Source organism: Sorghum bicolor, chromosome 10, assembly GCF_000003195.3.
Source record: "Sorghum bicolor cultivar BTx623 chromosome 10, Sorghum_bicolor_NCBIv3, whole genome shotgun sequence".
In the NCBI taxonomy this organism is placed as follows: domain Eukaryota; kingdom Viridiplantae; phylum Streptophyta; class Magnoliopsida; order Poales; family Poaceae; genus Sorghum; species Sorghum bicolor.
Window position 1 is genome coordinate 33,155,550 of NC_012879.2, and position 27,644 is coordinate 33,183,193.

Sequence of the window (27,644 nt, forward strand, 5' to 3'; positions counted from 1 at the left end):
CTCTCCCTATTTTCTAGATTACAACTAGAACTAACTAGAACTAGAACTAGAGGAACTAGAACTAGAACTAGATGAACTAGAACTAGATCTAGATGAACTAGAGGTAGAACTAGATGAACTAGAGGGATCCTCTCTACTTGGATGAAGAATTGAAACCCTAACTTTGATTCTGTAGAAGAGGTATGCCTCCAGGGGCTGATGGGGGTCTGCTTTTATAATCTAGGAAGAGTAGCCCCCAAGAAATCTAGGAAGAGTAGCTCCCAAGAAATCTAGAAAGAGTAGCTCCCAAGGAATTTTCACGTTATTCTCCACCATCTGATCAAACCGACCTTAATCGTGTGATTTTCCTCGATCCTTAGAGTTGGTGGAGCACGATCCGCGAAATTGACCCTGATTGGGCACTGTAGCAGGGCGGGCGCCCAGGAGAGTAGGGCGGGCGCCCTGCCTCCGAGCCCGATCACCTTCCCGTTCGTTCCCGTGGCTTCTGGAGTCTTCTAGATGGTAGAAAATTACGCGGCATGTTAATATCTCTACGTAAACCCGACGTGTGGGCCTTTCTTCCGTATTTCCTGATAACCCCCTGCAGAAATAGACAAACACCAAAACTCGTGGAATTCTGTCAGATAAAACCCTAAGTCTAGGTGTTGGTTGCCTTTGGATCCTTTTCCATGATTAGTTGATGGTTAAATGTGAGCATTAAGGACCGTCAACAAGCTCCCCCAAACTTAACCTTTGCTCGTCCCTGAGCAAAGCTAAAATCAGCAAGAAAACATGGGTTACTTTTATGCCTCTTACTACAGGGTTTTTAATTTATCACTAAGGTCTTAAGTGATTGAAAAACAGAACGATCAAGTCAAGCACTATGTCTCAAGTTCTTCTGTCTTACCTTTGTTCTGGAGTTTTTATAAGTCTGCAAAATAAAACTGAGGCATTTGTCTTCCTCTCAAAAGATTTATAAGTAGAGCTTTAAAGTTTTAGCATACTTACTTTGCATTTTGCTATGTCAACGCTCGGAGTAAGGGAGAGGAATGTCATACTCCTAGATCAGGACCTTTGAAAAGTTTGTCATCTCTTATTGGCATATTGCTTATTAGAGGGACCATGGGCTATCATTTTTTTTCTCTTTTTTTTCAATCTTTTTTTTCAAGTGGGCAGCAAGTACCCCTAATTCTACTGTCGGACACATGTCCATTTTTTTTCCACTCAGGTGGGTATCTTTGTACCCCTAATTCTACTTCGGACACTGGTCCATTTTTACCTCTCGTCTCACTCTTTTTTCTCGAATCAAATTTTTGCATAGTCCCATGCCTCTAACGCAATAATACTTCGGAAGAGTGAATCTTTTATATTTTTAAAACAAAAAGATCTTGATCTTGGGAGCATGATAATTCTCTCAACCAAAACTACAAGAATTAACAATGGCTTGAACAAAGCAAGTGCCCACAGTTTTAATATTTATATCTTATAAGACTCTAGGTATTATGATCTCATATATTTTTTTATGAATTTTTAGATTTTCAAAAGATAAGATCTCCAGAACTCTAGCAAAACTTGGAACAAGTTAAATAGTAGCTCAGACCTTCTCATATCATGTTTGTCAATTATCTAGACTTGAATCAAACTTTTTTTTTATTTTTATTTAAAACTTAGGATTACACAAAACTATTGTATATTACTCAAAAGAAAAACTTTATTTGGTTTCATGATTATGCATTATTATTTTTTATTTATTACTGAATACTTGTAAATAAAACCAAGGAAGAAGAAGTAATACTTATCTAGATACACGTGGGGGTGCCTCCCCCAAGCTAGATGTTGACATAGTCGTTCACTCTTGTGGCCTGCATGTTCGGTCTCACTCTTCTTAAACCTCAAAATCCTGCACAACCCAAATAGACAACAAAACTTGTGGAGCATGTTAAGGGTTAGGTAATTGTCTAGAGCTTATGAGAGCTTAATACAAGAATTCTATGAACTCAATCACATCAAGTTCCTCTACCAGGTTATTTTGTGGCTCGAGATAGATTTTCAAGCGTTGACCATTTACCTTAAAATTGTTACCTTTGTCGTCTTGGATGGTAATGGCTCCATGAGTTGAAGTGTCAATAACCTTGTATGGTCCATCCCACTTACTTCGTAACTTACCATGACCAAAGAGCTTAACTCTTGAATTGAATAGTAGAACCTTATCTCCAGGCTTAAACTCCGTGTGCTTGATTCTCTTATCATGCCATCGTTTTGTTCTCTCTTTATAGATCCTTGAATTGTGGTAGGCTTTCTCTCTCCATTCTTCTAGCTCAGATAGTTGCATCAGACGATTCTCGCTAGCGAGGTGGAGATCCATGTTCCATTTCTTGAGTGCCCAATGAGCCTTAAACTCTACTTCCACAGGCAAGTGACAAGTTTTTCCATATACAAGTTGATAAGGTGACATGCCTATGGGTGTTTTGAATGCAGTTCTATATGCCCAAAGCGCATCAGGAAGTTTGTCCTTCCACCCCTTACCCATCTCATCTACGGTCTTTTGTAAAATATTTTTGATTTGTTTGTTAGATGTTTCGGCTTGACCGCTAGTCTGAGGATGGTATGGTGTTGCGACGTTGTGTCGAACTCCTTGATCGACTAGGTACTTCCGGAAGATTTTGTCGATGAAGTGGGAACCTCCATCGCTTATAACTATCCGGGGTATACCAAAGCGAGGAAAGATTACTTCATGGAACATTCTCTTGGCATGTTTTGAATCAGCTGATCGACAAGGTAGGGCTTCTACCCATTTGGACACATAGTCCACAGCTACTAAGATATACTCGCAATTCCCGGACATAGGGAATGGCCCCATGAAATCAATGCCCAAAACATCGAAAAGTTCTACTTGAAGATTATTTGTGAGAGGCATTTCATTTCGTGAGTTAATATTCCCATGTTTTTGACACCGGTGGCATCTCCTGACAAAGTCCTTTGTATCTTCATACATCGTTGGCCAGAAAAAACCACTTTGCCAAATTTTAGCATGTGTCCGAAATGCTCCATAGTGTCCTCCATATGGCGAGGCATGGCATCTTTCCATAATTTGAGTAGCCTCAGCCATAGGAACACACCTTCTCAAGAGTCCATCAGCGCAGACTCAGAATAGATATGGCTCATCCCAAAGGTGGAAACGACTATCGTGAAGCAACTTCCTTTTGTTTGCACCAGGTGGGACATAGCCTTTTACTATAAAATTTACGATGTCTGCGTACCATGGATCTGCGTGTGTTATCTTAAGCAGGGTGTCGTCCCTTAGGTAGTCATTAATGGGAAGCTCATCATGTGTTTCCTTATATTGAAGCCTAGACAAGTGGTCGGCTACAGAATTCTCAACTCCCTTCCTATCTCGGATTTCTATGTCAAAGTCTTGGAGAAGAAGAATCCATCGAATTAGACGAGGCTTAGCATCTTTCTTAGTGAGGAGGTACTTGAGAGCAGCATGGTCTGAATAGATGATTATCTTTGCCCCCACTAAGTAAGATCTAAACTTGTCTATAGCAAAGACAATAGCCAAAAGCTCTTTTTCAGTTGTAGTATAATTGAGTTGTGGTCCAGACAAGGTTTTGCTAGCGTAGGATATGGCATAATGATTTTTATCCTTGGTTTGTCCTAAAACGGCACCAACCGCAAAATCGCTAGCATCACACATGATCTCAAAAGGAAGATTCCAATCAGGTGGTTGGATAATCGGGGCTGAGATGAGTGCTTTCTTAAGAGTTTGAAAAGATTCATGACACTCATCACTAAAGATGAAAGGTGCATCCTTAGCTAGGAGATTAGTTAGGGGTCTAGCAATTTGAGAGAAGTTCTTGATAAAGCGTCTATAGAACCCTGCATGTCCCAAAAAGCTACGGATTCCTTTCACATTCGTGGGAGGTGGAAGTTTTTCAATAACTTCAATCTTTGCTTTGTCCACCTCTATACCACGTTTGGACACTTTATGTCCTAGCACTATTCCTTCCTGAACCATAAAATGGCATTTCTCCCAGTTCAGGATTAAGTGCTTTTCTTCACATCGCTGCAAGACTCTGTCTAAATTCTCCAAGCAATGATCGAAAGTTTTGCCATAGACGGTAAAATCATCCATGAAAACCTCCATGATCTTCTCAATCATGTCCGAGAAAATAGACATCATGCACCGTTGGAAAGAAGCTGGAGCATTGCACAATCCGAACGACATTCGTCGGTATGCATAAGTTCCATACGGGCATGTAAAGGTAGTCTTTTCTTGGTCATCTGGGTGGATTGGGATTTGGTGATATCCAGAATAACCATCAAGGAAACAAAAGAAAGAGTTGTTTGCAAGCCGTTCCAACATTTCATCAATGAAGGTTAACGGAAAATGATCTTTCTTTGTAGCCTTGTTGAGTTTTCGATAGTCAATACACATACGCCACCCAGTGACAATTCGTTGAGGGATGAGTTCATTTTTCTCATTCCTAACAACAGTCATTCCTCCTTTCTTTGGCACTACTTGGACAGGGCTAACCCACTCACTATGTGGCACAGGATAAATAATCCCAGCACGATAGAGTTTGAGGACCTCTTTCTTAAGAACCTCTCACATAGCATTGTTAAGTCTCCGCTGTGGTTCCCTTGAAGGTGTAAAATTGGGATCAATAGGGATACGTTGAGTGCAGAGAATGGGACTAATGCCCGTGAGATCCTCGAGAGAGTAGCCAAATGCTGATCTATGTCTTTCAAGAACAGTGACAAGTTGTTGTGTTTCATAATCGGAAAGCTTGTCACTGATAATTACTGGAGTTTTTGAGTTGTTGTGCAAAAAGACATATCTAAGGCCAGAAGGAAGAGGTTTTAACTCTATTGAAGGAGGTGAAGGTTGTTCATTTTTGTCTAGCTCAACGGGTTCTACCAACTCTTCTTCTTCTTGAACAAAGTGTTCATGATTAAAGAGTGGTTGGGCCATCTCCTCTTGAGTCAACATTAAGATCTTCTCAATAGGATCTAGTACAAGTTTGGGTTCCACTATCGTGTTAATTGATCTAGCAAGAGGAACAATAATAGTGGAATTCCAAACCTTGAAGTCTAAATGACCTCGTTGTGGTTGTTCTTGTAGAAGCTTCATGATTGGTCTACCAATCAAGAGGAGAATCTCCGGTATGTCAAAAATGTGAAAATCTAGACATATTCCAGAGTCCTTGATTCTAACAGGAACTGCCCTTAATACCCCATGGCTTTCTAGAATTAATCTAGATGGACTTTGTAAAACTTTTTGAGATTGGGTTATGGACTCGTTGGGATAAAGAGTGTCAGCTAACTCCCTGGAAATAACATTTATCCCAACATATGGATTGTAGTGGACCTTCCTAGGGGACCCTCTAATTTGGCACAGAAGAATGGTTGAAGGAGTGATGATTCGAGCTACCTCAGGAGACAGCTCTGCTTCTATTAGCCATTCATAACTCAGAATAGCCGAAAGGCTTTTGATGTGTTCTATGTCAACAAATTCTACTCTTAGAATGGATTGAGTGGTCCTTGCTAGAGGTCGTGTTTGGATAGGAAAATTCGAGGTGTTTCCATAATCTTCAAAAAGATCTTCCTTGAATTCAAAGGGATGCTCTAAAGGTGGTGGTTCATCATCCCTTAGTTGGTTCTGCATTCCTTTATCAGGAGGTTTCTCTACAACCAAATTAATTGATGGGTCAGGTGGAATTTCTAACTCGGTTGCAAGTTCCTCATCTTTTGGTTTAGGGTTAGGCTCGACTTCTTTTTCTTCTTCAGGAAACTCATCATAAATGCCTGTGTAAGGGGTATTTTCAAGGATTCTTTCTAGGATGGCTCTCCCCTCATCTGTGAGTTTGTGTGTGAATGAGCCTCTTGAAGCAATGTCGAGGTGAAGAGCAGCTTCCTTGTTTAGACCACGATAAAAATGGTAGTACAGTACATGGTCAGGCAGGGAAAGGTTTGGACCAGAATTGGTAAGGCTTGTGAACCTAGCCCAAGCTACTCCTAAAGTTTGCTTCTCTCTTTGTTTGAATGTAAGAATTTCGATTCTAAGGTCAGCAATTCAAAAAAGTGGGAAGAAAGCGAGAGAAAAGTTGTCCCGAAGTTCATCCCAATTTCCATTAACGCCTCCTACAGAATGAGCATACCACTTTTTTGCTCTTCCCAAAAGGGAGAACGGAAGTAATTTCCATTTAAGGGTTTCTTGTGTCATGCCGGAAATAGATCGGCAAGAGCACAACTGCTCGAATTCTCTAAGGTGGGTGTATGGTTCTTCATCTACTTTCCCAGAGAAGGGTTGCTCCTGAATCATGGCTATTAGATCAGGGCCAAGGTCGTAGCCATCTGTAAGAATTGGATGTGATGATGGTGGTGGCTCTAATAACTCACCCTTTGGAGCAAAGAATTTATAGATAGGAGTGAAATCCATGTGGTGTGGTGAAAATGGTAAGGTGAGTGTGGTAAAAAAGGAAAAGAAAAAGGATACACGGACGACTTGGTTCGAAACTAGCACAGCTACCGTTCCTCGGCAACGGCGCCAGAAAGCTTGTTGGGTATTTTAAACGCAAACAGAAAAATCCGCAAGCGCACGGATACCGATGTAGCCTTCACCCGGGAGTATTCCAGAGTATCAATTTTCCACAGAGAACGTGAGTGTACTAATTAAGATCCAAGATCGCCCAAGGATAACTATATAATTATTTTTGGTGGGAAGAGAGGAAGTTTCCTGAGAGTTCTCTAGTTGATCTAAGAATTAGGAATTACTTCAAGATTATCTATATCGGGACATCAGAGCACTAACCACAGAAAGAGATGAGAAGGGGGCTAGGAAGCTTTGACTACGGTCCTACAAACACCGATCCGAACGAGGTGGAATACGTCGACCGTTGGGGCTGTCACTACCCTAGGGCTACCACAACAATTCGCAGGATTTGGTGCAATTCCAGGTATTTGCAAGACTAAACACCACGTCTAATCTATTAATTACTACTCTAATGTTGCAAAGATTAGAGCACTTGATGCAAGCGGGAATCCAATAAATAACTTGAATGTAAATAAAAGTAATTAAAGAACTCAGGATTATGAATTGAAGAACCTGGAGAACGATGAAGAACGAACCAGTTGCTACAAAAGTACAATGTTGAGGAAGATCCGACAGATCCGGCTCCTCCTCCTCCGCTCTCCTCTTCTCTCTCCCTATTTTCTAGATTACAACTAGAACTAACTAGAACTAGAACTAGAGGAACTAGAACTAGAACTAGATGAACTAGAACTAGATCTAGATGAACTAGAGGTAGAACTATATGAACTAGAGGGATCCTCTCTACTTTGATGAAGAATTGAAACCCTAACTTTGATTCTGTAGAAGAGGTATGCCTCCAGGAGCTGATGGGGGTCTGCTTATATAGTCCAGGAAGAGTAGCCCCCAAGAAATCTAGGAAGAGTAGCTCCCAAGAAATCTAGAAAGAGTAGCTCCCAAGGAATTTCCACGTTATTCTCCACCATCCGATCAAACCGACCTTAATCGTGTGATTTTCCTCGATCCTTAGAGTCGGTGGAGCACGATCCGCGAAGTTGACCCTGATTGGGCACTGTAGCAGGGCGGGCGCCCTGCCTCCGAGCCCGATCACCTTCCCGTTCGTTCCCGTGGCTTCTGGAGTCTTCTAGATGGTAGAAAATTATGCGGCATGTTAATATCTCTATGTAAACCCGACGTGTGGGCCTTTCTTCCATATTTCCTGATAACCCCCTGCAGAAATAGACAAACACCAAAACTCATGGAATTCTGTCAGATAAAACCCTAAGTCTAGGTGTTGGTTGCCTTTGGATCCTTTTCCATGATTAGTTGATGGTTAAATGTGAGCATTAAGGACCGTCAACAATGGTACTCCTAGGTGAAGGGCTCAAATGGAAGCTCAGTTCAGTATGTTTGGAGATAATGCTAATCATGATGCAAGATAGGTGCATGGTTTGCATGGAACCTACCATATGTTCAGAAATCGATTTGGACTCACCCGATGGAACTCCTAAATGACGTGTCTCATGTGGAATCCTGGTTCGGTCTGTTTGGAGAGAGTGTTAGTTTCGGAGCAACATAGGTGCACGGTTTGTGCCTAATGCACCATAGGCTAAGAAACCACTTTGGACACACCCGATGGTACTCCTAGGTTAAAGGGCTCAAGTGGAAGCTTTGTTTGGTGTATTTAGAGATAGTGTTAATCTTGATGCAAGATATATAGGTGCATAGTTTGCGTGGAACATACCATATGCTCGGAAATCAATTTGGATGCACCCGATGGAACTCCTAAATGACATGTGTCATATGGAATCTCGCTTCGGTCTGTTTAGAGATAGTGTTAGTTTTGGTGCAAGATAGGTGCACAGTTTGACATGATGCAAGATAGGTGCATGGTTTGCATAGAACGTTTCATATGCTCGGAAATCAATTTGGACGCACCCGATGGAACTCCTAGATAACATGTGTCATGTGGAATCTCACTTCGGTCTGTTTGAAGATAGTGTTAGTATCGGTGCAAGATAGGTACTCAGTTTGCGCCTAATGAACTATAGTCTAAGAAACTATTTTGGACGCACCTGTTGGTACTCCAAGGTGAGGAGGCTCAAGTGGAAGCTCAGTTTGGTCTCTTGGGAGATAGTGTTAATCTTGATGAAAGATAGGTGCACAGTCTTCGTGGAAAGTACCATATGCTCGAAAATCAATTTGGACATACTCGATGGAACTCCTAGATGACGTGTGTCATATGGAATCTCGCTTCGGTCCATTTGAAGATAGTGCTAGTTCTGGTGCAAGATAGGTGCATGGTTTGCGCCTAATGCACCATAGGCTAAGAAACCATTTTGGACGGACCTAATGGTACTCCTTGTGGGGGTATAAACCCCTATACCCTTACGGCTAGACTTGGGCCAGGAGGCTTGGCCCATTACGAGAGAAGCTCAAGGTTTGATCCGACAGCTCGGAGTTTCGCGCAAGGAAACAAGACATGGAGATCAAACAGGATTCTAGTCGGTTAGAATAGGAATTGATATCGAACTATCTATGGCAATTGTAACCGACTAGGATTAGTTTCCGGATCTGTAACCCTGCCCTCCGAACTATATAAGGAGAGGCAAGGGACCCCCCTAGGACATCATATTCTCTCAACACAAATCAATACAACCAGACGCAGGACGTAGGTATTACGCCAACCCGGCGGCCGAACCTGGATAAAAAGCTTGTCCGTGTCTTGCGTCACCATCGAGTTCATAGTTTGCGCACCGTCTACCGATAAACTACTACCGTGGGTATACCCCAAGGTAGACTGCCGACTAGCTTTCGTCGACAGTGGCGCGCCAGGTAGGGGAAGTGCGTACAGCTCTCCCGACGAACGAGATGGTCATCATCCCTGACTTCGTGGCCATGGCGGGCGACTTCACGTTCACCGACAGCTTCAACAGCTTCACCGCCACGACCACGGAGGAGGTGTAGATCCGATCTGCGCCAACCACTTCTTCATCGACGTCGGCGGCGGCTTCAACCACGCTAGCTACGACTCCAACTACTCCAGCAACGTCTCCGACCACGCCGACAACGCGTCACCCGCTTCTCTGCTACAAAGGGAGGCAGATTGACGACACCGACCTGCTCAGGCTATCGACCAAGTTGTTTGGCCTACTTGCTCTAACCACGAGTCGCAATAATAATCGCCACGAAGAACGGCGCTACGACAGCCGCGACCACCATCACGACAACAAGTCAAGCAACTCTCCCGACCAGACTTTCGTCCAAAGATAAGTACAATTCTAATATTTTATTTATTTTTGGCATAATATTTTTAATATTATTATTCTTCAAAACAACTTTTTTAGCCGACTAGTTTTTTCTCCTACACGAGCTTTCCAGAGCCGGTACTGTCTCCGACTCCTCCCTACACGTGCACGAGATCCGCCCTCTGCGTTCCGGGGGGTCGGCAGTAGCTCTCTGACGTAGCTGACAATCCTACGCGTGCCTAGGTTCCGCACCTCATGCTGATTGTTGGCTAGACCAGAGCTGGTACAAGCTCTAGGATGAATTAACTACTCGTGCTAATTTTATAACAAAAAATCTAAAACTTATCTTAGTACTGATTTTTTATCTAAAGGTTATTTATACATCATGTACTACCAATTCTTTATATTTATTTTTCAGGAGTTTGGCCCAGTCGACAAGCTATGCTTGGAGACTCGTCGACTATTCCCTACGCTGTGCCCGGGGACTGCTCCGACCACCGAGCACGTTTACGTTCCCAACCACGCTCGGGGACTTGTCGACTACTCTCTATGCTGTGCTCGAAGATTGTGCCGACCACCGAGCACGTTTACGTTCCCAACCATGCTCGGGGTCTTGTCGACTACTCTCTATGCTGTGCTCGAAGACTGTGCCGACCACCGAGCACGTTTACGTTCCCAACCACGCTCAGAGACTTGTCCACTGGTCCCTACGCCGTGCTCGGGGACTGTGCCGACCACCGAGCACTATACGCTCGGAGACTGTTCGACCAGCTCACCAATTTGAGAGTTTTGGGACTGTACCGACCACCGAGCACTATACGCTCGGGAACTGGTCGACCAGCCCACCAATTTGAGAATTCGGGGACTGTACCGATCACCGAGCGTTATATGCTCGGGGACTGGTCGATTAGTCTATTCAATTGCTGACGGACTGGTAAATTTAATTTTTTAGACCTTGCTACAAGGCTCATACTTCGCCTTCCAGCAAGCTCGGGGACTACATCGGTACGATGCATCTGGCGATGCATCTCAGTTTTAGAATTTCTTTGAGGACTTTTCTTTTGACCCTGGCACCACGTGCCTACGTCACCTACTACCAGGCTCGGGGACTAAGTGGGCACACTTCACCTTGCGGTGAATATGCTTGCTTTTTTGAGATTTATACTTTTCTTAAAAGTAAAGTGGACACACTTCACCAGGAAAGAAATCTTTTTTAATTTAGAGCACCATGCATTCTTCGAACAACCAGCTTCTTCGATGTCAATGTTGATCAACTGTCTTTTGAGTTGATCAAAGTACCGTTGCAACTGTTTGGGCGACTTTTCTGTTTACTGAAGACGTCAAGCCTCACTGATCGAAGAAGCTCAAGACGGCGTGTTACATCACAATACATGGTGCTCGGGGACTAGCTGTGGGGGTATAAACCCCTATACCCTTACGGCTAGACTTGGGCCAGGAGGCTTGGCCCATTACGAGACAAGCTCAAGGTTTGATCCGACAGCTCGGAGTTTCGCGCAAGGAAACAAGACGTGGAGATCAAACAGGATTCTAGTTTGTTAGAATAGGAATTGATATCGAACTATCTATGGCAATTGTAACCGACTAGGATTAGTTTCCGGATCTGTAACCCTGCCCTCCGAACTATATAAGGAGAGGCAAGGGACCCCCCTAGGACATCATATTCTCTCAACACAAATCAATACAACCAGACGCAGGACGTAGGTATTACGCCAACCCGGCGGCCGAACCTGGATAAAAAGCTTGTCCGTGTCTTGCGTCACCATCGACTTCGTAGTTTGCGCACCGTCTACCGATAAACTACTACCGTGGGTATACCCCAAGGTAGACTGCCGACTAGCTTTCGTCGACACTCCTAGGTTAAAGGGCTCAAGTGCAAGCTCGGTTTGGTCTGTTCGGAGATAGTGCTAATCATGATGAAAGATAGGTGCACGATTTGCGTGGAACGTACCATATGCTCGAAAATCAATTTGGACATACTCGATGGAACTCCTAGATGACGTGTGTCATATGGAATCTCGCTTCGGTCCATTTGGAGATAGTGTTATTTCCAATGCAAGATAGGTGCACGGTTTGCACCTAATGCAACATAGTCTAAGAAACCATTTTGGACGCACCCGATGGTACTCCTAGTTAAAGGGGCTCAAGTGGAAGCTCAGTTTGATCTGTTTGGTGATCGTGCTAATCTTGATCCAAGATAGGATGCACGGTTTGCATGGAACATACCTTATGCTTAGTAATCAATTTGGATGCACTCGATGGAAGTCCTAGATGACGTGTGTCATATGAAATCAGGCTTTGGTCTGTTTGGAGATAGTGTTAGTTTCGGTAGAAGATAGGTGCACGGTTTGTGCCCAATGCACCATAGGCTAAGAAACCATTTTCGTTGCACCCGATGGTACTCCTAGGTTAAAGGGCTTAAGTGGAAGCACGATTTGGTCTGTTCGGAGATATTGCTAATCTTGATGCAAGATAGGTGCACAGTTTGCGTGGAACATACCATATGCTCTGAAATCAATTTGGACGCAACCAATGGAACTCCTAGATGACATGTGTCATATGAAATCTGGCTTCAGTCTGTTTGGAGATAGTGTTAGTTTCGGTGCAAGATACCACAGCTTGCATCTAATGCACCATAGTCTAAGAAACCATTTTGGATGCACCTATTGGTACTCCAAGGTGAAGAGGCTCAAGTGGAAGCTTGGTTCGGTCTGTTTAGAGATAGTGCTAAACATGATGCAAGATAGGTGCACGGTGTGCATGGAATGTTTGCTTGCTGTAACACCCTTGGTGTTAAGCATGCACTTAGTCTTACCAAAGCATGCATAAGCATTCTCATCAAGCATTGCATCACATAAGCTTGGCATCCATCCAAAAATGTGATTTTATGTGCTTTATTCTATGTGATTTAAATATGTTGAAATTATGATACTTGCTTCTAAAATTCTGGAATGTTCAAATTAGGTTGAATTATGTGCAAAAAGATTTAAGAATATTTTTTTGCAATATTTGGAGCCATAGAATTTGAGAAATGGAATTTATACAAAAATCTCCAAAATGAATTTATTTGAAAACCTAGAACTAGTTTTAATTTGTAATTCAAATTCTATTTGGAATTTGGTCTTGCTTATTAAAACAAAGTTGTAGGGTTTTTGTTTTGGAACAACTTTGCTTTTGGGGGAAAAAGGTGGAAATGAATTTTAAATGGTCCAAATGAATTTAGAAAGAATTTGAGAAAAGAAATTCAAAAAAAAATGGAAAAGGGAACAGGCGCTGCTGGGCCAACCCCGCCTCCCTTTCGGCCCAACCAGCAGCCCGGCCTGCCTCCCCCTCCCCCTCTCTCCCGCGCGTGGACGCCCGCCTCGCTCCAGCCAGCGATGGCCACGTGGCGGCCATCGCCGTCGTTGGGCGCGCCGTGGCCGGCCTCCTCCACCCCCCTGGTTGGGACGCCGACCCGCGCCCCCAGAAGCCCTCCATCCATTCTATCGCCCGCGCCTCTCCCTCTGCTCGCGCAGCGCAGCAGCAGCAGTCCCGCCGCACGCCATTGCCGGAGAAAGCCCCGCCGCTCGCCGCTGACCGCACCAGAGCTTCAAGCTCACCGCCGAGAGCACCAGTGCACTCGCCGTCGCTGCGGTAAGCCCCTGCGTGCGCTCTACCGAGGTGAGAAGCAGCCGTGCGCCGTGAATCGCTCGCCGGAGTTGCTCCGAGCTCGCCGGAGTGCTCCGCCGCGACGGATCTTGCTGTTCCCGGCCTCTTTTCGCTCGTTCTTTGTTGCGCTAGGTCGGTCGTGAGGTGAGGCAGCTCGTAGGGTGGTTTGTGCGCGCTCAACTGCACCGGAGCGGCCTGGCCACGGCGAGCAGCGCCGCCGTGCCGCCATGCACGCTCGTCGGGGGTGCTCCGGTCATCCTCCGGCCAATCTGAGGGTACCCCTGGATGCGCCTCGCTGCGGAAAGCACCCTGGTGCTCACCCCGTGGCCGGAGACCTCGCCGTCAGCGAAAGCCGGCCGGCCGAAGCTCGGCCGAAGTGTTGCACGGCTGACCCGTGGGTTCACGGCCCCGGATCCCACCTGTCAGTGCCTCTGCGGGTGTGGATCTGGGTGAGTTTAGCTTTTTGCGTCGGTTTTTCAATTTAAATGTTTTCCAAAAATCTATTTAAAACTTGTAAATCCATATCTTGAGTTCTACAGCTCCAAATCTGATGAAATAAATTTTAGTGTCCTCTCTATTTTCAGATCTACAGTTTGATGTAATTGCATGTCATGTTTGAACACTTTTTCTGGACAGAAATAATTAATCCATGTTTTTGCTGGGTTTGGAAAATACATAGTAATTAAAATATGACTCAGAAAAATGTGAAACTTGTTTTGTTGGCTCTGCATGTATGTTTCAACATTGGGAAAATGTTGCTACACATTATTTGGTGTATAAATGAATTTATAGTGATTTAAATGCTTGCATGGCAGTGGTTTATGATTTTTAATAAAAATTTGGATCATGCAATTAATCTAGAAATTTTTGTGGGTGTTTCTGATGATATTAGGCAAATTATAAAAATATGAAATCTGCTGTTTGACACTTATACAACAGTAGAGTAATTGTACTTGCCTTTATTTATTAATCCTATGATTTTTGTAGCTCAAAATAAGTGTCCAAAAATTATGAAAAATTTATGGTGGACTTTATGCTTGACTGGTAGTCTCCTGTAATTTTTGGGGAATTTATTGATAAACAGAAATGCATGCTAATTTTGATGGGCCTAGAAATGAATAATTAAATTATGAATTGTTATATGTGGGTTAAATGGAATAAAAAGGGGTTTGGTGTATCTTTGAAGCAGCTTGTGAGTTGCTGTTTACACTTGAAGACAATTTGTAGAAGAGAATGCAATAGATGTTTAATTCAATTGCCTGTTCTTAGATGTTGTTGACTACCTTGTAAAGAGCATAACCAATTAAATCACCTATGTACCATGTCATGATCATTTGGCACCTTCTCATACAAGCATCCACTCGGACATCTCGCACTCCACTCATGAGCACACATGCATCATACAGGCTCGCAGGAGAACGAGGTGGGACCCGAGGAGCAGGAGGAAGTACAGGAGTAGGAACCTCTGGGAGTGTCAAAGCTCGGAGAGGAGCTGCAGGAGTGCCCGGATCATAAGCCGAGCACGTTCGAGAAAGGCAAGCCCCGGAGCATTCTAAGTCTCCCAATTTCTCGCTAACTTACATGATATATTATGCTTGTTCTATTATATTGCATTTAAGTGATATGAGTTGGTTGATACCGTTGATGCATTGATACTCCTTGATATCCCCATCCGTTTATCTACCTTGTCCTATGTAGATAGGCACGGAGTCTATGCTTTGGTTGCTTAGTCCGGTAGAAGTCGGATGATTTCCTGTCACCTGCGAGATATAGGTGAATACCTGCTTGATTAAGCAGTGATTGCTTTGGGAAAAGAATAACCAAGTGTGGAACGGAATTTGAGACCGAGCAGGGTCTTATAGTGGGGTGACTATAGTGCCCCTGCCTGTGTCGATTAAGGACTGGTCGTTGACGGCCCTCTTGTCATGTTGAACGCATGCCCCACATTTAGCTGGAAGGATAAGTCGTTCCGACCACGAAGCCTGAGTACTATCCGGGCCGGGAATCGGCCCGATGTACGCGCTGTATTGGTGATGGTTGAGGAGAACGATGAGGACGCGGCGCGCAACCTTGGTATACCTTGGATACCTCGATCGCCGGAACGGTCCTCGGGTACGGGCGGTGCCTGTCGAACCCGCGAATTGGTCCTGGATAGTGCAATATGGTGATCTGTAGCTCACTTGATCAGTGAGTGAGGGTTGTGTGGGGAATAAACTCGCCAGCTGGTTAGAAATCGATTCGAATCGCCATCGCTCCTGGATAGTGAGCACTTGACATGAGCCCTGTCCTCGTAGTAAGGACTATGGAACACTTGGGTTATAAAGATAAATGGTTTTATGAATGCTATGATGAGGTACCATCATATCACTATACTTGCTTGTAATAGCGCAGGTGCAAACCTAGATAATAGGTAATGATACTTTCAACTTGAGCAATTAAAAGAAGAAAGATTTATGTAGGTTATGTTAATAGAATCTTGCGGTGTTGCAAAAAGGTCGTCAGCTACCCCACTATATAGCCTTCATGACCTTGATGAGTCTTTACTTTGAGTGATGACGGGTAAGTCTAGCTGAGTACATTCTCGTACTCAGGGTTCTACTCCCATGTTGTTTTGCAGATGGTCAAATATACTATGCTTATTGCATCCTCTGCCTGTACCTAGCTATGGGTGAAGACTAGACCAAGGGCAATGGTCACTAGATAATAGGTAATGATACTTTCAACTTGAGCAATTCAAAGAAGAAAGATTTATGTAGGTTATGTTAATAGAATCTTGCGGTGTTGCAAAAAGGTCGTCAGCTACCCCACTATATAAGCCTTCATGACCTTGATGAGTCTTTAACTTTGAGTGATGACGGGTAAGTCTAGCTGAGTACATTCTCGTACTCAGGGTTCTACTCCCATGTTGTTTTGCAGATGGTCAAATATACTATGCTTATTGCATCCTCTGCCTGTACCTAGCTATGGGTGAAGACTAGACCAAGGGCAATGGTCACTCCGTCTTTTCTTTTGCTTTTGTGGGAATGACCAAAACTATGGCACTGTATCAGAATAAGTATGTGTGCGTTATTTCGAACTATGAGGCTTCCGCTACTTAAGAACTTGGTCTGTAATAATTTTTAGAACTCCGATGTATTTTATGAATATTGTAATCTGGATGTATTTGTGGATGGCGACCGCTAAACTTATTACGGTCTTGGCTGTATGTATGATATGTGGTTTGAAATCCTTCGAGATTTCTCGGACTACCGGGATTATATGGGCTTAAGCTCGATGGTTTGACTGTGCAAATGGTCACTATTAGGATTAATCTCTTATAATTTGGTCGGTTCTGTTACAGCTGGTATCGGAGCAAGGTTTAGCGAGTTACTGTTGATAAGTACGTTCTGAACTAAATCTAAACCGGGTTAATAAAAGATTTTATTAATTAATAATGATCAAGGTGTTAAACTAAGTTTTGGAAAACTATCTAGTGTGCCATGGTCATATCCTTTATGCCCAGTTAAGGACTCTAAGGTGGCTAGATTAGTACTGACTTGGGGGTTAATGCATCATATTTCTATTTCGTCGCTCATACGGCGTGCAATAGTATGAGTGCCATTCATTTGAGTGGTAATGTATGGCTCAATTTTTCCTCTACGCTACGGTAAGTGGGAGCTGTGAGAGCATGATCGGATACACTACCGGTCTAGGGGAGTGTTGTTAGGTGCTGTGTCATGCACACATGTTTTGGTGTGCTTGGAAAATAGTACCGCATGTTGGGAATTCCGTCCTGAGAGGCGATGCCGTCATTAGGGCGATGATGTGGGTAGTAACACGTCATATGCATGGACGGGTGCCTGTGTATGTGGGGTGTATAGCTTTAACTTCTTGTTCTGCATGATCATACTGTGGGTGGGCTGAAATGAGTTTTCTGCAGGTACACTAACCACGTTCTCGCTTAGAACGCTAGTTACGTATGAGAGAACGCTGTGTGCCACCGCATATACCGCTTAGTGTTAACTTTTGTTTCTAAGTTTGTGAGATCGTAAGTTCGTGCATGCATCATGTTCATTTCATATCATTGCTTACTTTCCCCTTTAATTTAATCTGTCCCAATTCTAAATAAATAATTAAAGATAATTCTCAATCTCACCCAAGGTATTCACTTTGCAGCAGATGGCACACACTAGACACACCGCTCGCAAGTCCACTGGTGGGCAGGCCCCTCGCCACCCGTTGGCAGCTAGGAGCTCGCGCCATAAGAGCAAGTTCCTGGAGGAGTTTGGGATGCCCACTTTGCTTTGGAGGGTGCTCAGTTCGATGGGGTATCCTAAAGGAAGGGAGCCTCGCTACTATTGGAATAAGGAGCAGCTTGGTTACGGGACCCTGGTGGGGATCGAGGCAGTTGTCCCTACGAGTGGAGGTGACCCCGCCTGGGGCGGCTGGGTGTATGAGTCCCGAGGTACTACGCCTTTCCACGGTGCCAGCAGGGCAGCTTTCGCAGTGCTGAGGGACCTCATGGCGAGGTTTCCACAGGAGCTGGCCCACGCCTTCGCTGGGGTGTTTCCCCGGGGTGACCCCTACACTTCGGTATGGGATCAGTCTGAGGTGAACGCTCTAGAGAGGAGTGCGGATGAGGACCAGCACAGTGACAGCACTACTATGAGTGCTATGTACGCTTTGATGAAGACCTATGGAGGCCTGGAGCATTGTTTGGGTCGCTTGTTCGGGTCCCTTCTCACAGTCCACGATGAGAAGTGCCAGCTGTAGCGTGAGTTCGACACTGAGGTTGAGAGGCTACAGGCCGAGTTGGCCCGCGTGACCCGAGAGAGGGACCAGGCGGTCCAGAAGAACAGTGAGCTGAGCCAAGATTTACTTGCAGTGCGAGAGCAGAGAGACAGGGTGACTACTGCTCACAGGAACTGCGAGCGTATGCTAGTCCATGTGCTTGGTCAGAGGAATGAAGCCTGGCACGAGGAGGACACTCTGAGGGCCCGACAGCTAGAGCTTGAGCAGCAGCTAGCTAATGCTGAGGAGTACAATGAGAACTTGCATGAGGAGATCCATCAGCTGCATAATCAGCTTCACCCTCACCCCCTGTCTGGAGCAGCTGAGCTAGACTCTAAGGACGAGATGGACGCGGATCCCGAGATAGGAGCAGCTGCTAGTGGAGATGAGGACGTGGAGGGCTCCGGCATGGACAGTGACCATAGCGAGTAGACGCTAGGGCTCTAGAGCTATTCCTTCTTCTTTTGTTGTTGTTGCATGGCATGTCTTGTACTTTTGGATCTGGGCTAAGTAAAACTTTATGAGATGACGCTGAAAGTCCAGTGTGTGTATGCTGGCAAGTTTGGATGTATGCAAACATTGTTGCTTGAATGTTGAGTAATTCGTTAGCGATGTTGTGCGTAGATGATGAATTGTTGTGCCTCTGTTTATTGTGCGAATTTATTCCCTCAGTAAATTCAGTATGGCATGATTCTACACATTTCTACCGTTGCTGGCAACTCCTAACGATCGCTTATCATTGACGTATGCAGATGGTGCAAACACGTGGCGGGGGTAACAGCAACCCGGGTCTTAGAGCAGGTACATCTGGAGGTGGGGCTCAACGGAATGAGGACAGAGCACCATCACCGCCACCACCACCGCCTCCTCCGTATACTACGGATGTGTTTTTCGCGTAGTTTCTGGGGAGCCAACGCAACATGGAGCAGATGCAGCGCAATATGGAAGAAGCCCTACGTAATATAGCTGACAACACCCGCCGTGGGGATAACCAGGGCGGTCGTGAAGTCAACCAGTATAGCTCTTTCAAGGACTTCATGGATACCAAGCCACCTGTCTTCAAGGAGGCTTTGGAACCTCTCGAGGCAGATGAGTGGATCAACACCATGGAGCAGAAGTTTCGTCTTCTTTGGATGACAGAAGAACTTAAAGCTGAGTATGCGGCACACCAGTTGCAGGGACCCGCTAGGATTTGGTGGTCCCATCACCGTACTACCTACCCGGAGGGGACCCCGATTACCTGGAACCGCTTCACCGACGCGTTCTGAGGAAATTATATTCCTCCGGGCCTGGTGGAAATGAAGGCTGGGGAGTTCATGAGGATGTCTCAGGGGACAAAATCTGTGAAGGAGTATCTGCACGCTTTCAACAATCTCGCTCGCTACGCCCCCGAGTTTGTGAACACGGAGGCCAAGATAGATTGCTAGTTTCCAGAGAGGCTTGAATCCAAAGATGCTAAAGACCATGGGTACAGGAGCCAGGGCTACCTTCAATGCCTATATCAGTGACTGTCTGACCCAGGAGAACAATAACAACAACTATAGTGCATCCAAGTCTCGTAAGAGGGCTTTTGAGGCCGGGTCATCCCAGTTCAGGACACCAGCGGCAGGGCGACAGCAGTATCGTCCTCCTGCCCCGGGTGCTAGGTTCCGACCACCGCAAAAAAGGAACACCGGGCATCCAACGCAGCAGAAGCCGTACAAGGTGGCGATAGCTCCTGCTAAGCCAAAGGCAATTCAAGCTGCGGCACCTGCCGCCAACAATGCGCCCAAGGGTCTGTGCTACATCTGCCACAAGATAGGGCACTTTGCCAAGGAATGTCCCTACCCCAAGAGGCAACAGCCAACCTATCCAGCTCGTGTACACCATACCTCGATAGAGGAGATTCCGGAAGGAGAACCGGTAACAGCTGGTATGTTCCCTGTCAACCAACATCTTGCAGTTGTTTTGTTTGATTCTGGATCATCGCATTCATTCATGAGCCAAGCATTTGCATAAAAGCATGACCAGCTAGTTACTGAGTTGGGTTATGGCTATCGCATCAGCTCAGCCGGAGCTGATGTGTTGACTAATAAAACCGTAACAGGAGTTACCTTGGATATCAGTGCTCGGAGGTTTCGTGCAAACCTTGTGGTCATGCCAGGGCTGGTTTTGGATGTCATCATTGGAATGAATAAGATGACTGACTGGGGTGCAGTTATAGATGCCGGGAATAGAACTCTTTCCCTCAAAGACCCGCAGGGAAAAGGTGTGCTTCAGGTCAAGCTACCCCGACGGTTAGACTTCGCTAGTCTTTCATGTGTAGTACAGGTGGTTCCACTAGAACACATACCCGTGGTATGTGAGTTCCCTGATGTTTTTCCCGAGGAATTGCCGGGACTTCCTCCAGATAGAGAAGTGGAGTTCGCAATAGAATTGCTACCAGGTACAGCACCAATATCTAGAAGGCCGTACCGGATGCCACCAAACGAACTCGCTGAGTTGAACAATCAACTAAAGGAGTTACTGGATAAAGGGTTCATCTGGCCCAGTTAGTCGGAATGGGGTTGTCCGGCGTTGTTTGTGAAAAAGAAGGATCAGTCATTGCGCATGTGCGTGGACTATCGTCCACTCAATGCGGTAACAATCAAAAATAAGTATCCCATGCCAAGGATTGATGTCTTATTTGATCAGTTGTCCAAGGCAAAAGTGTTTTCCAAGATAGATTTGAGAGCTGGGTATCACCAAATCAAGATTCGCCCGCAAGATATCCCGAAGACTGCTTTTTCCACCAGATATGGGTTGTATGAGTATTTGGTCATGTCCTTTGGGTTGACGAATGCTCCTGCATACTTCATGTATCTGATGAATTCAGTCTTTATGCCAGAATTAGGTAAGTTTGTTGTAGTGTTTATCGATGATATTCTAATTTATTCCAAAAATGAGCAAGATCATGCTGAGCATCTGCGAATCGTACTAACACGATTACGAGAGCATCAGTTATATGCCAAGTTCAGCAAGTGTGAGTTCTAGTTGAAGACAGTTCCTTTCCTAGGGCACATTCTATCGGAAGAAGGGATCGCCGTGGATCCATCAAAAGTGCAGGAAGTCATGGACTGGAAGGCACCAACTTCGGTCCCGGAAGTTAGAAGTTTTCTTGGTCTGGCCGAGTATTATCATCGTTTCATACCTGACTTCTCCAAGATTGCTAAGCCAATGACTAGTTTGCTACAAAAAGATCATAAGTTTGTCTAGACAGAGGGGTGTGAGCTAGCTTTCCGCACCTTGTGGAAGTTGCTAACCACCGCTCCCGTTCTGGCGCAACCCAATATCGAGAAGCCTTTCGATGTATTTTGCGACGCGTCGAAAAGTGGCTTGGGGTGTGTGTTGATGCAAGATGGCAGAGTGATAGCTTATGCTTCACGACAGTTGAGGAAGCACGAAGTCAACTACCCAACTCATGACCTAGAGTTAGCAGCAGTAGTGCATGCTTTGAAGATTTGGAGACACTATTTGCTGGGAAATAAGTGTCACATCTATACCGATCATAACAGTTTGAAGTATGTCTTCACTCAGTCTGAGCTGAATATGAGGCAACGATGGTGGTTAGAGTTAATCAAGGATTATGATTTGAAGGTTCATTATCATCTGGGCAAAGCTAATGTGGTAGCAGATGCATTGAGTCGCAAACCGCACTATCAACTGATTCAACCATTGTTTGAAGATGGTTTCAACCTCATGCATCCTGAAGTCTTATGTCACATACAACTCAGTTGTTCACTTGAGAGTCAAGTCATTGAAGGTCAGAAAACAGACAAGGGTATTTTCCACATCAAAGAGAAGATCAAAGATGACCCAAAAACTTAGTTTCGAGTTGATGAGAAAGGGGTATTGTGGTTCCAACATCGGTTAGTAGTCCCGAAAGATCGAGAATTGAAGAATCGCATCATGGATGAAGCCCATCTCTCTAAACTCTCTATTCATCCTGGCAGTAGTAAAATGTATCAAGACCTAAAACCCCACTTTTGGTGGACCAAAATGAAGAAAGAAATAGCCGCATATGTGGCCCGTTGTGACACGTGTTGCAGAGTCAAGGCCATCCACATGAAACCTGCAGGCCTGTTACAACCGTTATCAGTTACAGAGTGGAAATGGGAAGAGGTCAGTATGGACTTTATTACAGGATTACCAACGACAAGAAAGGGGAATGACTCGATTTGGGTAATCATAGATCGATTGACTAAGTCGGCTCATTTCATTCCTGTAAAAACTCGTTACCGACCCCCTGAGTATGCTGATATTTATATCGCAGAGATTGTTAAGTTACATGGCATTCCCAAAACCATCATATCGGATAGAGGACAGCAGTTCACCGCTCACTTTTGGGAGAGAATGCATAAGAGTTTGGGGACCAGTCTAATAAGAAGCACCGCGTATCATCCCCAGACCTCAGGTCAAACTGAGAGGCTAAATCAAGTGTTAGAAGATATGCTGAGGGCCTGTGTACTATCGTCCAAGGGATCATGGGAGTCATGGTTACCTCTGGCTGAATTCTCATACAATAACAGCTATCAAGAGAGTATCAAGATGGCTCCGTTCGAAGCGTTGTATGGTCGGAGATGTAGAACTCCGTTAAACTGGGTTGAACCTGGTGAAAGGAGATACTATGGTATCAACTTTGTGAACGAAGCGGAGAAAAAGGTGCAAATCATACAACAGCATATGCGGGCAGCTCAATCACGACAAAAGAGTTATGCTGATAAGAGAAGAAGGCCACTTGAATTCAATATAGGTGACTATGTCTATCTCAAGGTTACGCCAATGAAGAAAGTTCAACGTTTCCGAGTTCGAAGCAAGCTTGCACCTAGATATTTGGGACCGTATCAAATACTAGAGAGGAAGGGCCCTGTGGCCTACAAGATTCAGTTACCCGAAGAATTGAGTTCAATCTTTCCGGTCTTCCATGTGTCGCAGCTACGGAAATGTTTGAAAGTACCAGAGCAGAGGATTGAACCTCGAGGGTGTTGACACTAGCTAACACCACTTAGATACTAGGTTGTCATCCCCAGCATGGTGCCAGAGTGTACAAAGGTATTTATAAATGTAAAGGCTCTCTAGAAAATAATCTATTCTATCCGCAAGCGCACAGATAAAACACCTCATTGTAGCATTTCACCAGGATAAGTATTCCAGGTATCGTTATTTATAATTTTGCTCAAGGGATGGAATTAAAATAAGGGGGCAAAATCTATCAAGGCATAGACTAGAGATAAACTTGCAAGAACATGATTACTAATGAAAAACTCGTCACACAGTCACTTACTTTAGCAGGGGTAATCCATAAAGATAATGATAATGAATTATAAGTTCAAGGGATAAATAACATAGCGATTAGAAAATAGACTACTCCTCATATATGTAGGTGATGTCGGATTAGCTAGAGAATGGATTCTAAGTTATCTACTAACTACTAAGTCATAATCTACTCTAGTTATCTACAAGATCATATATAGCATAAAAGACTCTTCATTCATGTATAAGGAACATTGATAAAGTAAATCAGAGCATCGCATGACTTACTTCACAATACCGGTTCTGCCTGTCCTATCAACGGAGGGTGGACTATATAAGAATCAACAAAGCTATCACTATCGCGAACTACGACACGACCCGGCCAATAGGATACATTTGCAGATAAATAACATCTAAGCACCACGCTCACATGTGATCTATCACCTAACTCCCTCGCGTGAAGAGCTAAGCGCTTTGCAAACTTATACATAAACTCATTATCAATTAGAACTATATCAAATATAGAACTAGAGCAAACTAAGAACATAATAATTAGAGACATAATGCAATTAGAACAAAGAATTAGAGAAAGATATGAATAATACCAATCTTTATTACCGAAGATCCGAATCCAGAGCGTAGTGCTCTACTTCTCTAATTGCTATCTAATCAAACCTCTAAACTTGAAGGATTAGGGAGTAGCTAATTCTAATTCTCTGTGGGAGAGAAGCTCTAAACCCTAACTTTGATGGCTACCTCTGAATAATGATTTCTTCTCTTCTCCTCCAGGGGCCAGGGGGTCTGGTTTTATAGTCCCCTCAAGTGAACGTGAGCCATTGGATCAAACCGACATAGATTGTATGGTTTAGATTGATCCTTTAGGTCGGTGGAGCGTAGTCCCGAAGCAGAGTCCCGATTGGCCTCCAACCCTGGGCGGGCACCCAAGGGGGGTGGGCGGCCGCCCTGCCCCCGAGCCCGATCGTGCTCTCATTCGTTCGCGTGGCTTCTGGACTCTTCTAGATTGAGGAAAATTGCGCGGCACGTAATTATCTCGTTGTAAACATGACATGTGGGCCTTCTCTCCATATTCTCTGATAACCCCCTGCAGAAATAGATAAACACCAAAGCTCGTGGAATTCTGTCAAATAAAACATTAATTCTAGATGTTTGTTTCATATTGATCCTTTTTCATGTTTATTTGATTAGTAATTTTAGTACTTAAGGACCGTCAACAAACTCCCCCAAGCTTACCCTTTGCTCGTCCCTGAGCAAATAGCTAAACTTAGACGAATCAGAAGTTGCTTCGATGTTTTCTTTCCTGACAGGCACACATGCTTTTGCATAAAATTCTTCCAGATTAGAGTGAAGTGTTATGGAGTTTAGTACCTGCACTTAAATCTTAAGTAATCGAAAGACAAAATAGTTAAGTCAAGCACTATTCCTCCTGTCTATACTTCACCTTTGTTCTAGAGTTTTTCATAAGTTTTTAAAATAAAACTCAGAGTTCCCAGCAATGATTCTCTCAAGTCTCTCTATATGTAGTATTTGTGGATCCTTACCATGATGTCACTTACCTATAGCTAATGGAATATTTAAGTGGAGTTCATAGGAGTGAAAAACAGCTCATACATATGTTGTCTAATCGAGCTATGGATCCAAAGGAACTCAGCATATAATTAAATCAAGATGTGCATGTGTGATGGAGTAAATGATAGTGATGGTAAAAATGTATAAGTAATAATAAAACTTACTTCTCATTGCTCCTCATATTGCTATCTCTCCTCTTCTTTGATCTTTGCTTTTGGGATAACATGGGCTATCTTTTTCTTCTTCTTTTTTCAGGTGGGTAGTAGACACCCCTAATTTTACTGTTGGACACTTGTCCATTTTTTCCGCTCAAGTGGGCATCTTTGTACCCCTAATTCTACTTCGGACACTTGTCCATTTTTACCTCTCGTCTCACTCTTTTTCTTTCTTTTTCGAGGTTCCGGGCACTTGCCCCTTTTTATTTCCTCGCATATTTTTTGCATAACCCATGCCTCTTCTGCATTGAATCTTTTTAGAGAGAGAGAATAACAATATTTGGGACAGTGAGTGATAATATTTTTTAGCAATTTTAATGATTGGTGATGAATGGTGTAGTAGATGTGTGCAAGTGAATATCTTAATTTAACCACATGAAAAGCTCCTAAGGGTCTACACAGCTCGATCAAACTCAATGTAAATATAGTAAAAGATGTTATAGCAAGTATGGCTGTGGTAGGTAATTTGTTATGCTAGGAACTCATCATGTGATTTGTAAGTTTTCAAAATAAATCTCCAGAACTTAGTGTAGTAGAAACAAGATAAACAGTAGCTCAACTTTATATCATGCCTTTCTCTTACCTAGACTTTAGTTTTATGCTTCCCAAAGATAGTGATTTCAGTTTTAGTAATTCCTGGAAGAACTCTAATATAAAAGCTAGGTACTTGAAAGTAAGCAAACAGAGCAACTATTCATCATTTCCATCATGCATCTTTTTGGTCTTTTTGTTTTTTCTAGAGATTAACACTTAACAGATAAAATTAAAGCACACTTATCTACACACTCTTTTTATTTTGTTTTCATGTTTATAAAGTGCAGTAAATTAAAGCAAGAAAATATTTATTTAATTTTCTAAGTTTTTCCTTTTAAGATAAAATACTAAAATAGAAAAGAATAAATAAGAAGAGCAAATAAAAACTTACTTGATAAATTGGGGAGGAACACCCCCAAGCTGGATGTTGACGTCGGCCTTACCCGATGTTCCAGAACCGCATCATGGTTGTGATGTTGTCATTCATTGTTGTTGTATCTTGTCTCAGCTCTTGTACTGTAGCAGCATGGTCCTGGTTCCATTTTTGTTGTTCTTCTAGGAGTCTTCCATGTTCTGCTTGTGTGTTCTGGATGTCGAGGAGAGTGTTGTCGGTACGGGTGAAGAAAGCACCGGCCTCTTGATAGTAGTCATCCGTGAAAGCGTAGGAGGCGTCGGAGTATCGTCCTGCATCAAATTGGGGCGGAGGTCTGGATCCTGAAGCTCCATATGGATCAGTGCAGTACCTGCCCGTATGGAAAGGCGGGTTTGTCCACTGGTAATCTTGGCTCTCCGCCCATGTCTCCTCTGTTGGCTCTTGTGGTTACGCATGACGAACCCATGGGTCTCGAAGGACTCGGGGGTTGTAATCGCAATAATGCAGGTGCGCTGCTTCTTCTGGTCCAGGGTCAGCTCCATACCAGATGCGTTCTCGGTGAGTGGTTACCCTTTCAGATGCCACTCACTGTGGAGCTCTCTGGTTCACTAGTGTTGCTGCAATCTCAATCAAAACATTTTGAACAATGTAGAGGCCAAGGTTCGGGTTAGGTAACCGAATCTTGCCTTTATCATCATATAGCATATACATTACATTCCCCTCTTTCTTTAACATCCGAGCTTGTCTAAATGTGTCATAGCCATGATAAATTCTTAACTCCTCTATGAAGTCCAACGATGAGTTTTCTACTAAATGAAGGTTAGAGGCTAGACGAGTGATAAGTGAAGTACATCCTACTGGTCCCTGAAGACTAGGTATACTTAGCCAATGAGAAACTAAAAGTGTAACAGGTGAAGTAGGTACTTTATTAATAGCAGCATATAAAAGTTGTAAATCTCCTACTCTTACTTTCCTAATATCATCACGATAGAAAAGATTGTACCCAAGCCATTTGTGGAACATCCTAAGAGTAGGGTGTTCCATGTCACTGGTTCGGGCTTGACTATAAAAATTATCTCTAGATATTTCTCTCCAAAACTGGTGTCTCTCAAAATTGGGTAAATCGGAGTCAATGTTCAGGATGCATCTTGAAGAGAAACCAAGATGGTCGCTCAGCTCTCTCCAAGACAACATAATCTCCTGTTGGAACATCCGAAAGACAATTCCCCCCTCATAGTATTGTAAGGTGCAAAGAAATTTGAGGGTGAGAAGACGAGAACCCAGCTCAGTAATGTTCCAAAAATTTGTCCAACCTAACATCTGGAAAATTAAGTCAAATTCAGTGTCCCTACCTGTTTCTTGTAGCAAGATTGGATCGAGAGTAGGGGTGTGGATAAAATCTTTGTTCTTCAATTGCTGATAGACTTCCTTCTTCGGGTCTTCAGTCCAAGGTCTCCTATCTTGAGAAG